Source organism: Lathyrus oleraceus, chromosome 6, assembly GCF_024323335.1.
Source record: "Lathyrus oleraceus cultivar Zhongwan6 chromosome 6, CAAS_Psat_ZW6_1.0, whole genome shotgun sequence".
In the NCBI taxonomy this organism is placed as follows: domain Eukaryota; kingdom Viridiplantae; phylum Streptophyta; class Magnoliopsida; order Fabales; family Fabaceae; genus Lathyrus; species Lathyrus oleraceus.
Genome location: NC_066584.1, coordinates 356095631 through 356108868, shown reverse-complemented (window position 1 = coordinate 356108868; position 13238 = coordinate 356095631). Strand labels below are relative to the sequence as shown.

Genomic DNA, 13238 nt, shown 5'->3' with positions numbered 1-13238 from the left:
TCCTAAAATGCATGAAACTTTTATGCTTTAAAGTTATACTATATTTGTTTATTTTGATTATACTCAATATGTAAGTTCAGGGCGCTACAAAATTTCTATAACTATATATAATAAGTATCGTATAGATTTTATGATTTAATCTTTATGATTTAAAATTTATTGATACAAAACTAAGTCATAATTCCATTTTTTTATTCAACCACTAAAATTAGCCGACTTAGCTCAGTGGTAGAGCGCGTGGCTTTTAACCACGTGGTCGTGGGTTCGATCCCCACAGTCGGCGCATTCAATTTTTCTTTAAATATATAACATAATTAACACATAGGTTGTTTTTAACACTTGATGTAGGGGACATAGCAGAACATTGTTTCATTGATCTTTGATTAGGCAAAACTAGTTATTTCCATTGATTATGTATAATCATGTCTATTAGGATACATATTATCATTCTCACCTTTAGGTCTACATGGTAACACTATCTTGTATTGATGTTAAACCTTGTTTACTTGAGCACATATGACAATTTCTTTCCTTCTTGTTTAGATTATTCTTTCTTCTTGCTGAGGTAAAATGATCAGATTTTAAGTTTCGTTGAATCTTGTGTAGATGATAATTTGTGTTCCTCTAGGGAGATATGATCATTTCTTTGTCGCGGTGCATTTGACCATTTAGAATTGAGGTCTAGATGGTAAAACTTGTCGACTAAGGCATAGATGATCATTTCTTCTATAGATGATCAAGTCTTTATTTTTTTGTAGATGTTTACAAGTATTCTATATGCAAAAACAAAAACATTCAAATATTAAATTTTCATAATTAAATTTTCTCATTGAAACTCTACAAATAAAAGTTATTGTTCTTCATAACAAATCTGGTTCAACACATTCCAATCATGTAACTACCATAGTAGACTTTGCTTATTATTTGTACATATTAAGTTATTTAACATTTTTCTTCTAAATAAATAACTATTCTAATTTTAGTAACTACACATATAAAAATTAGGATGCCCCTCTAATTACTCAATCATCCCATTTTTATTGACTTTGCTATCAAATGTATGATTGATACCTTTAATATGAGATCACAAACATTATAGTTATGTTTTTTAAACAGTTACATAAATGTATAATTATGAATGCTTGTTAACTTAATAAGTGTAAAATTTTGAGCTAAAGATTTTGGAATGATTTGAAAGATTAATTGTAAAATTAATTTGCGGTGGGATATATTTCATCCATGTTTCACTTCTCATGATATAATGCTATAAATGTGTTTTTGTAACAAAAAATCAATCCTTGATGTTCGGTGGATTAAATTATTTGTTGATTTAATAAGGTAGTACCTTCGTCTTTTATTATAAGTCGCTTTGCAAAAATATTTTGTACCACAATATAAGTTGTTTTATAATATCAATGAATGATTAATGTTATTTTCCCTATTATACCCATACCTATTTATTACTCTCTCTCCTTTCAATTATGTCAATTTATTTTTCCAATATAATCAATGAAGGACAATTTTGTAAAACCCTTCATAATTTCTCTTTTTCATACCATAATTATTACATTTCTTAATACATGTGAAAAGTCAAAAACGACTTATAACAAAAAACGGAGGGAGTATTAATTATAGTGTTATGAAATAAAGGTTTTAAGATTTTTAAAACGTATATGACAAGTTTCTAAAATTGTTTTGGTAGAGATAAGATTTAAATTATTCCTAAAATGCATGAAACTTTTATGCTTTAAAGTTATACTATATTTGTTTATTTTGATTATACTCAATATGTAAGTTCAGGGCGCTACAAAATTTCTATAACTATATATAATAAGTATCGTATAGATTTTATGATTTAATCTTTATGATTTAAAATTTATTGATACAAAACTAAGTCATAATTCCATTTTTTTATTCAACCACTAAAATTAGCCGACTTAGCTCAGTGGTAGAGCGCGTGGCTTTTAACCACGTGGTCGTGGGTTCGATCCCCACAGTCGGCGCATTCAATTTTTCTTTTAATATATATAACATAATTAACACATAGGTTTGTTTTTAACACTTGATGTAGGGGACATAGCAGAACATTGTTTCATTGATCTTTGATTAGGCAAAACTAGTTATTTCCATTGATTATGTATAATCATGTCTATTAGGATACATATTATCATTCTCACCTTTAGGTCTACATGGTAACACTATCTTGTATTGATGTTAAACCTTGTTTACTTGAGCACATATGACAATTTCTTTCCTTCTTGTTTAGATTATTCTTTCTTCTTGCTGAGGTAAAATGATCAGATTTTAAGTTTCGTTGAATCTTGTGTAGATGATAATTTGTGTTCCTCTAGGGAGATATGATCATTTCTTTGTCGCGGTGCATTTGACCATTTAGAATTGAGGTCTAGATGGTAAAACTTGTCGACTAAGGCATAGATGATCATTTCTTCTATAGATGATCAAGTCTTTATTTTTTGTAGATGTTTACAAGTATTCTATATGCAAAAACAAAAACATTCAAATATTAAATTTTCATAATTAAATTTTTCTCATTGAAACTCTACAAATAAAAGTTATTGTTCTTCATAACAAATCTGGTTCAACACATTCCAATCATGTAACTACCATAGTAGACTTTGCTTATTATTTGTACATATTAAGTTATTTAACATTTTTCTTCTAAATAAATAACTATTCTAATTTTAGTAACTACACATATAAAAATTAGGATGCCCCTCTAATTACTCAATCATCCCATTTTTATTGACTTTGCTATCAAATGTATGATTGATACCTTTAATATGAGATCACAAACATTATAGTTATGTTTTTTAAACAGTTACATAAATGTATAATTATGAATGCTTGTTAACTTAATAAGTGTAAAATTTTGAGCTAAAGATTTTGGAATGATTTGAAAGATTAATTGTAAAATTAATTTTGCGGTGGGATATATTTCATCCATGTTTCACTTCTCATGATATAATGCTATAAATGTGTTTTTGTAACAAAAAATCAATCCTTGATGTTCGGTGGATTAAATTATTTGTTGATTTAATAAGGTAGTACCTTCGTCTTTTATTATAAGTCGCTTTGCAAAAATATTTTGTACCACAATATAAGTTGTTTTATAATATCAATGAATGATTAATGTTATTTCCCTATTATACCCATACCTATTTATTACTCTCTCTCCTTTCAATTATGTCAATTTATTTTTCCAATATAATCAATGAAGGACAATTTTGTAAAACCCTTCATAATTTCTCTTTTTCATACCATAATTATTACATTTCTTAATACATGTGAAAAGTCAAAAACGACTTATAACAAAAAACGGAGGGAGTATTAATTATAGTGTTATGAAATAAAGGTTTTAAGATTTTTAAAACGTATATGACAAGTTTCTAAAATTGTTTTGGTAGAGATAAGATTTAAATTATTCCTAAAATGCATGAAACTTTTATGCTTTAAAGTTATACTATATTTGTTTATTTTGATTATACTCAATATGTAAGTTCAGGGCGCTACAAAATTTCTATAACTATATATAATAAGTATCGTATAGATTTTATGATTTAATCTTTATGATTTAAAATTTATTGATACAAAACTAAGTCATAATTCCATTTTTTTATTCAACCACTAAAATTAGCCGACTTAGCTCAGTGGTAGAGCGCGTGGCTTTTAACCACGTGGTCGTGGGTTCGATCCCCACAGTCGGCGCATTCAATTTTTCTTTTAATATATATAACATAATTAACACATAGGTTTGTTTTTAACACTTGATGTAGGGGACATAGCAGAACATTGTTTCATTGATCTTTGATTAGGCAAAACTAGTTATTTCCATTGATTATGTATAATCATGTCTATTAGGATACATATTATCATTCTCACCTTTAGGTCTACATGGTAACACTATCTTGTATTGATGTTAAACCTTGTTTACTTGAGCACATATGACAATTTCTTTCCTTCTTGTTTAGATTATTCTTTCTTCTTGCTGAGGTAAAATGATCAGATTTTAAGTTTCGTTGAATCTTGTGTAGATGATAATTTGTGTTCCTCTAGGGAGATATGATCATTTCTTTGTCGCAGTGCATTTGACCATTTAGAATTGAGGTCTAGATGGTAAAACTTGTCGACTAAGGCATAGATGATCATTTCTTCTATAGATGATCAAGTCTTTATTTTTTTGTAGATGTTTACAAGTATTCTATATGCAAAAACAAAAACATTCAAATATTAAATTTTCATAATTAAATTTTTCTCATTGAAACTCTACAAATAAAAGTTATTGTTCTTCATAACAAATCTGGTTCAACACATTCCAATCATGTAACTACCATAGTAGACTTTGCTTATTATTTGTACATATTAAGTTATTTAACATTTTTCTTCTAAATAAATAACTATTCTAATTTTAGTAACTACACATATAAAAATTAGGATGCCCCTCTAATTACTCAATCATCCCATTTTTATTGACTTTGCTATCAAATGTATGATTGATACCTTTAATATGAGATCACAAACATTATAGTTATGTTTTTTAAACAGTCACATAAATGTATAATTATGAATGCTTGTTAACTTAATAAGTGTAAAATTTTTGAGCTAAAGATTTTGGAATGATTTGAAAGATTAATTGTAAAATTAATTTTGCGGTGGGATATATTTCATCCATGTTTCACTTCTCATGATATAATGCTATAAATGTGTTTTTGTAACAAAAAATCAATCCTTGATGTTCGGTGGATTAAATTATTTGTTGATTTAATAAGGTAGTACCTTCGTCTTTTATTATAAGTCGCTTTGCAAAAATATTTTGTACCACAATATAAGTTGTTTTATAATATCAATGAATGATTAATGTTATTTTCCCTATTATACCCATACCTATTTATTACTCTCTCTCCTTTCAATTATGTCAATTTATTTTTCCAATATAATCAATGAAGGACAATTTTGTAAAACCCTTCATAATTTCTCTTTTTCATACCATAATTATTACATTTCTTAATACATGTGAAAAGTCAAAAACGACTTATAACAAAAAACGGAGGGAGTATTAATTATAGTGTTATGAAATAAAGGTTTTAAGATTTTTAAAACGTATATGACAAGTTTCTAAAATTGTTTTGGTAGAGATAAGATTTAAATTATTCCTAAAATGCATGAAACTTTTATGCTTTAAAGTTATACTATATTTGTTTATTTTGATTATACTCAATATGTAAGTTCAGGGCGCTACAAAATTTCTATAACTATATATAATAAGTATCGTATAGATTTTATGATTTAATCTTTATGATTTAAAATTTATTGATACAAAACTAAGTCATAATTCCATTTTTTATTCAACCACTAAAATTAGCCGACTTAGCTCAGTGGTAGAGCGCGTGGCTTTTAACCACGTGGTCGTGGGTTCGATCCCCACATTCGGTGCATTCAATTATTATTTATAATCATGTCTATTAGGATACATATTATCATTCTCACCTTTAGGTCTACATCGTAACACTATCTTGTATTGATGTTAAACCTTGTTTACTTGAGCACATATGACAATTTCTTTCCTTCTTGTTTAGATTATTCTTTCTTCTTGCTGAGGTAAAATGATCAGATTTTAAGTTTCGTTGAATCTTGTGTAGATGATAATTTGTGTTCCTCTAGGGAGATATGATCACTTCTTTGTCGCGGTGCATTTGACCATTTAGAATTGAGGTCTAGATGGTAAAACTTGTCGACTAAGGCATAGATGATCATTTCTTCTATAGATGATCAAGTCTTTATTTTTTGTAGATGTTTACAAGTATTCTATATGCAAAAACAAAAACATTCAAATATTAAATTTTCATAATTAAATTTTCTCATTGAAACTCTACAAATAAAAGTTATTGTTCTTCATAACAAATCTGGTTCAACACATTCCAATCATGTAACTACCATAGTAGACTTTGCTTATTATTTGTACATATTAAGTTATTTAACATTTTTCTTCTAAATAAATAACTATTCTAATTTTAGTAACTACACATATAAAAATTAGGATGCCCCTCTAATTACTCAATCATCCCATTTTATTGACTTTGCTATCAAATGTATGATTGATACCTTTAATATGAGATCACAAACATTATAGTTATAGTTATGTTTTTAAACAGTTACATAAATGTATAATTATGAATGCTTGTTAACTTAATAAGTGTAAAAATTTGAGCTAAAGATTTTGGAATGATTTGAAAGATTAATTGTAAAATTAATTTTGCGGTGGGATATATTTCATCCATGTTTCACTTCTCATGATATAATGCTATAAATGTGTTTTTGTAACAAAAAATCAATCCTTGATGTTCGGTGGATTAAATTATTTGTTGATTTAATAAGGTAGTACCTTCGTCTTTTATTATAAGTCGCTTTGCAAAAATATTTTGTACCACAATATAAGTTGTTTTATAATATCAATGAATGATTAATGTTATTTTCCCTATTATACCCATACCTATTTATTACTCTCTCTCCTTTCAATTATGTCAATTTATTTTTCCAATATAATCAATGAAGGACAATTTTGTAAAACCCTTCATAATTTCTCTTTTTCATACCATAATTATTACATTTCTTAATACATGTGAAAAGTCAAAAACGACTTATAACAAAAAACGGAGGGAGTATTAATTATAGTGTTATGAAATAAAGGTTTTAAGATTTTTAAAACGTATATGACAAGTTTCTAAAATTGTTTTGGTAGAGATAAGATTTAAATTATTCCTAAAATGCATGAAACTTTTATGCTTTAAAGTTATACTATATTTGTTTATTTTGATTATACTCAATATGTAAGTTCAGGGCGCTACAAAATTTCTATAACTATATATAATAAGTATCGTATAGATTTTATGATTTAATCTTTATGATTTAAAATTTATTGATACAAAACTAAGTCATAATTCCATTTTTTATTCAACCACTAAAATTAGCCGACTTAGCTCAGTGGTAGAGCGCGTGGCTTTTAACCACGTGGTCGTGGGTTCGATCCCCACAGTCGGCGCATTCAATTTTTCTTTTAATATATATAACATAATTAACACATAGGTTTGTTTTTAACACTTGATGTAGGGGACATAGCAGAACATTGTTTCATGAATGAGGTGTAGGAGATCAACTCTTTGATTAGGCAAAACTAGTTATTTCCATTGATTATGTATAATCATGTCTATTAGGATACATATTATCATTCTCACCTTTAGGTCTACATGGTAACACTATCTTGTATTGATGTTAAACCTTGTTTACTTGAGCACATATGACTATTTCTTTCCTTCTTGTTTAGATTATTCTTTCTTCTTGCTGAGGTAAAATGATCAGATTTTAAGTTTCGTTGAATCTTGTGTAGATGATAATTTGTGTTCCTCTAGGGAGATATGATCATTTCTTTGTCGCGGTGCATTTGACCATTTAGAATTGAGGTCTAGATGGTAAAACTTGTCGACTAAGGCATAGATGATCATTTCTTCTATAGATGATCATTTCTTCTATAGATGATCAAGTCTTATTTTTTGTAGATGTTTACAAGTATTCTATATGCAAAAACAAAAACATTCAAATATTAATTTTCATAATTAAATTTTTCTCATTGAAACTCTACAAATAAAAGTTATTGTTCTTCATAACAAATCTGGTTCAACACATTCCAATCATGTAACTACCATAGTAGACTTTGCTTATTATTTGTACATATTAAGTTATTTAACATTTTTCTTCTAAATAAATAACTATTCTAATTTTAGTAACTACACATATAAAAATTAGGATGCCCCTCTAATTACTCAATCATCCCATTTTTATTGACTTTGCTATCAAATGTATGATTGATACCTTTAATATGAGATCACAAACATTATAGTTATGTTTTTTAAACAGTCACATAAATGTATAATTATGAATGCTTGTTAACTTAATAAGTGTAAAATTTTTGAGCTAAAGATTTTGGAATGATTTGAAAGATTAATTGTAAAATTAATTTTGCGGTGGGATATATTTCATCCATGTTTCACTTCTCATGATATAATGCTATAAATGTGTTTTGTAACAAAAAATCAATCCTTGATGTTCGGTGGATTAAATTATTTGTTGATTTAATAAGGTAGTACCTTCGTCTTTTATTATAAGTCGCTTTGCAAAAATATTTTGTACCACAATATAAGTTGTTTTATAATATCAATGAATGATTAATGTTATTTTCCCTATTATACCCATACCTCTTTATTACTCTCTCTCCTTTCAATTATGTCAATTTATTTTTCCAATATAATCAATGAAGGACAATTTTGTAAAACCCTTCATAATTTCTCTTTTTCATACCATAATTATTACATTTCTTAATACATGTGAAAATCAAAAACGACTTATAACAAAAAACGGAGGGAGTATTAATTATAGTGTTATGAAATAAAGGTTTTAAGATTTTTAAAACGTATATGACAAGTTTCTAAAATTGTTTTGGTAGAGATAAGATTTAAATTATTCCTAAAATGCATGAAACTTTTATGCTTTAAAGTTATACTATATTTGTTTATTTTGATTATACTCAATATGTAAGTTCAGGGCGCTACAAAATTTCTATAACTATATATAATAAGTATCGTATAGATTTTATGATTTAATCTTTATGATTTAAAATTTATTGATACAAAACTAAGTCATAATTCCATTTTTTTATTCAACCACTAAAATTAGCCGACTTAGCTCAGTGGTAGAGCGCGTGGCTTTTAACCACGTGGTCGTGGGTTCGATCCCCACAGTCGGCGCATTCAATTATTATGTATAATCATGTCTATTAGGATACATATTATCATTCTCACCTTTAGGTCTACATCGTAACACTATCTTGTATTGATGTTAAACCTTGTTTACTTGAGCACATATGACAATTTCTTTCCTTCTTGTTTAGATTATTCTTTCTTCTTGCTGAGGTAAAATGATCAGATTTTATTGTGTAGATGATAATTTGTGTTCCTCTAGGGAGATATGATCACTTCTTTGTCGCAGTGCATTTGACCATTTAGAATTGAGGTCTAGATGGTAAAACTTGTCGACTAAGGCATAGATGATCATTTCTTCTATAGATGATCAAGTCTTTATTTTTTGTAGATGTTTACAAGTATTCTATATGCAAAAACAAAAACATTCAAATATTAAATTTTCATAATTAAATTTTTCTCATTGAAACTCTACAAATAAAAGTTATTGTTCTTCATAACAAATCTGGTTCAACACATTCCAATCATGTAACTACCATAGTAGACTTTGCTTATTATTTGTACATATTAAGTTATTTAACATTTTTCTTCTAAATAAATAACTATTCTAATTTTAGTAACTACACATATAAAAATTAGGATGCCCCTCTAATTACTCAATCATCCCATTTTATTGACTTTGCTATCAAATGTATGATTGATACCTTTAATATGAGATCACAAACATTATAGTTATGTTTTTAAACAGTTACATAAATGTATAATTATGAATGCTTGTTAACTTAATAAGTGTAAAAATTTGAGCTAAAGATTTTGGAATGATTTGAAAGATTAATTGTAAAATTAATTTTGCGGTGGGATATATTTCATCCATGTTTCACTTCTCATGATATAATGCTATAAATGTGTTTTTGTAACAAAAAATCAATCCTTGATGTTCGGTGGATTAAATTATTTGTTGATTTAATAAGGTAGTACCTTCGTCTTTTATTATAAGTCGCTTTGCAAAAATATTTTGTACCACAATATAAGTTGTTTTATAATATCAATGAATGATTAATGTTATTTTCCCTATTATACCCATACCTATTTATTACTCTCTCTCCTTTCAATTATGTCAATTTATTTTTCCAATATAATCAATGAAGGACAATTTTGTAAAACCCTTCATAATTTCTCTTTTTCATACCATAATTATTACATTTCTTAATACATGTGAAAAGTCAAAAACGACTTATAACAAAAAACGGAGGGAGTATTAATTATAGTGTTATGAAATAAAGGTTTTAAGATTTTTAAAACGTATATGACAAGTTTCTAAAATTGTTTTGGTAGAGATAAGATTTAAATTATTCCTAAAATGCATGAAACTTTTATGCTTTAAAGTTATACTATATTTGTTTATTTTGATTATACTCAATATGTAAGTTCAGGGCGCTACAAAATTTCTATAACTATATATAATAAGTATCGTATAGATTTTATGATTTAATCTTTATGATTTAAAATTTATTGATACAAAACTAAGTCATAATTCCATTTTTTTATTCAACCACTAAAATTAGCCGACTTAGCTCAGTGGTAGAGCGCGTGGCTTTTAACCACGTGGTCATGGGTTCGATCCCCACAGTCGGCGCATTCAATTTTTCTTTTAATATATATAACATAATTAACACATAGGTTTGTTTTTAACACTTGATGTAGGGGACATAGCAGAACATTGTTTCATTGATCTTTGATTAGGCAAAACTAGTTATTTCCATTGATTATGTATAATCATGTCTATTAGGATACATATTATCATTCTCACCTTTAGGTCTACATGGTAACACTATCTTGTATTGATGTTAACCTTGTTTACTTGAGCACATATGACAATTTCTTTCCTTCTTGTTTAGATTATTCTTTCTTCTTGCTGAGGTAAAATGATCAGATTTTAAGTTTCGTTGAATCTTGTGTAGATGATAATTTGTGTTCCTCTAGGGAGATATGATCATTTCTTTGTCGCAGTGCATTTGACCATTTAGAATTGAGGTCTAGATGGTAAAACTTGTCGACTAAGGCATAGATGATCATTTCTTCTATAGATGATCAAGTCTTTATTTTTTTGTAGATGTTTACAAGTATTCTATATGCAAAAACAAAAACATTCAAATATTAAATTTTCATAATTAAATTTTTCTCATTGAAACTCTACAAATAAAAGTTATTGTTCTTCATAACAAATCTGGTTCAACACATTCCAATCATGTAACTACCATAGTAGACTTTGCTTATTATTTGTACATATTAAGTTATTTAACATTTTTCTTCTAAATAAATAACTATTCTAATTTTAGTAACTACACATATAAAAATTAGGATGCCCCTCTAATTACTCAATCATCCCATTTTTATTGACTTTGCTATCAAATGTATGATTGATACCTTTAATATGAGATCACAAACATTATAGTTATGTTTTTTAAACAGTTACATAAATGTATAATTATGAATGCTTGTTAACTTAATAAGTGTAAAAATTTTGAGCTAAAGATTTTGGAATGATTTGAAAGATTAATTGTAAAATTAATTTTGCGGTGGGATATATTTCATCCATGTTTCACTTCTCATGATATAATGCTATAAATGTGTTTTTGTAACAAAAAATCAATCCTTGATGTTCGGTGGATTAAATTATTTGTTGATTTAATAAGGTAGTACCTTCGTCTTTTATTATAAGTCGCTTTGCAAAAATATTTTGTACCACAATATAAGTTGTTTTATAATATCAATGAATGATTAATGTTATTTTCCCTATTATACCCATACCTATTTATTACTCTCTCTCCTTTCAATTATGTCAATTTATTTTCCAATATAATCAATGAAGGACAATTTTGTAAAACCCTTCATAATTTCTCTTTTTCATACCATAATTATTACATTTCTTAATACATGTGAAAAGTCAAAAACGACTTATAACAAAAAACGGAGGGAGTATTAATTATAGTGTTATGAAATAAAGGTTTTAAGATTTTTAAAACGTATATGACAAGTTTCTAAAATTGTTTTGGTAGAGATAAGATTTAAATTATTCCTAAAATGCATGAAACTTTTATGCTTTAAAGTTATACTATATTTGTTTATTTTGATTATACTCAATATGTAAGTTCAGGGCGCTACAAAATTTCTATAACTATATATAATAAGTATCGTATAGATTTTATGATTTAATCTTTATGATTTAAAATTTATTGATACAAAACTAAGTCATAATTCCATTTTTTTATTCAACCACTAAAATTAGCCGACTTAGCTCAGTGGTAGAGCGCGTGGCTTTTAACCACGTATGTTCCATATCCAATGATTTTCTCCTTCAAAAAAGTTTGTTTTTAGTTTTAACATTTGATGTAGGGGACATAGCAGAACATTGTTTCATGAATGGGGTGTAGGAGATCAACAATAATTTTCTCGTTCAGAAAGGTTTGTTTTAGTTTAACATTTGATGTAGGGGACATAGCAGAACATTATTCATGAATGGGTGTAGAAGATCAACTCTTTGATTAGGCAAAACTAGTTACTTCCATTGATTATGTATAATCATGTCTATTAGGATACATATTATCATTCTCACCTTTAGGTCTACATGGTAACACTATCTTGTATTGATGTTAAACCTTGTTTACTTGAGCACATATGACAATTTCTTTCCTTCTTATTTAGATTATTCTTTCTTCTTGTTGAGGTAAAATGATCAGATTTTAAGTTTCGTTGAATCTTGTGTAGATGATAATTTGTGTTCCTCTAGGGAGATATGATCATTTCTTTGTCGCGGTGCATTTGACCATTTAGAATTGAGGTCTAGATGGTAAAACTTGTCGACTAAGGCATAGATGATCATTTCTTCTATAGATGATCAAGTCTTTATTTTTTTGTAGATGTTTACAAGTATTCTATATGCAAAAACAAAAACATTCAAATATTAAATTTCATAATTAAATTTTCCTTTTGAAACTCTACAAATAAAAGTTTCTTCATAACAAATCTGGTTCAACACATTCCAATCATGTAACTACTATACTAGACTTTGCTTATTATTTGTACATATTAAGTTATTTAACATTTTTCTTCTAAATAAATAACTATTCTAATTTTAGTAACTACACATATAAAATTAGGATGCCCTCTAATTACTCAATCATCCTTTTTTTATTGACTTTGCTATCAAATGTATGATTGATACCTTTAATATGAGATCACAAACATTATACTTATGTTTTTTTAAACAATCATATAAATGTATAATTATGAATGCTTGTTAACTTAATAAGTGTAAAAATTTTGAGTTAAAGATTTTGGAATGATTTGAAAGATTAATTGTAAAAATAATTTTGCGGTGGGATATATTTCATCAATGTTTCACTTCTCATGATATAATGCTATAAATGTGTTTTTGTAACAAAATATCAATCCTTGAAGTTTGGTGGA

General features: G+C 27.0%; 7 non-coding genes across 7 annotated transcripts; all 7 read left to right on the top strand.

Moving 5' to 3' along the window:
- The first annotated feature begins 211 nt into the window (after positions 1-211).
- Positions 212-283, top strand: TRNAK-UUU (transfer RNA lysine (anticodon UUU)). The gene has a single exon. It is a non-coding gene; the product is annotated as a tRNA-Lys (tRNA).
- Positions 284-1931: 1648 nt separating this feature from the next.
- On the top strand, positions 1932-2003 carry TRNAK-UUU (transfer RNA lysine (anticodon UUU)). Its single transcript has one exon. It is a non-coding gene; the product is annotated as a tRNA-Lys (tRNA).
- A 1651-nt stretch (positions 2004-3654) lies between these two features.
- On the top strand, positions 3655-3726 carry TRNAK-UUU (transfer RNA lysine (anticodon UUU)). The gene has a single exon. It is a non-coding gene; the product is annotated as a tRNA-Lys (tRNA).
- Positions 3727-5379: 1653 nt separating this feature from the next.
- On the top strand, positions 5380-5451 carry TRNAK-UUU (transfer RNA lysine (anticodon UUU)). Its single transcript has one exon. It is a non-coding gene; the product is annotated as a tRNA-Lys (tRNA).
- A 1534-nt stretch (positions 5452-6985) lies between these two features.
- On the top strand, positions 6986-7057 carry TRNAK-UUU (transfer RNA lysine (anticodon UUU)). Its single transcript has one exon. It is a non-coding gene; the product is annotated as a tRNA-Lys (tRNA).
- Positions 7058-8744: 1687 nt separating this feature from the next.
- TRNAK-UUU (transfer RNA lysine (anticodon UUU)) lies at positions 8745-8816 on the top strand. Its single transcript has one exon. It is a non-coding gene; the product is annotated as a tRNA-Lys (tRNA).
- A 1516-nt stretch (positions 8817-10332) lies between these two features.
- On the top strand, positions 10333-10404 carry TRNAK-UUU (transfer RNA lysine (anticodon UUU)). Its single transcript has one exon. It is a non-coding gene; the product is annotated as a tRNA-Lys (tRNA).
- The last annotated feature ends 2834 nt before the right edge of the window (positions 10405-13238 follow it).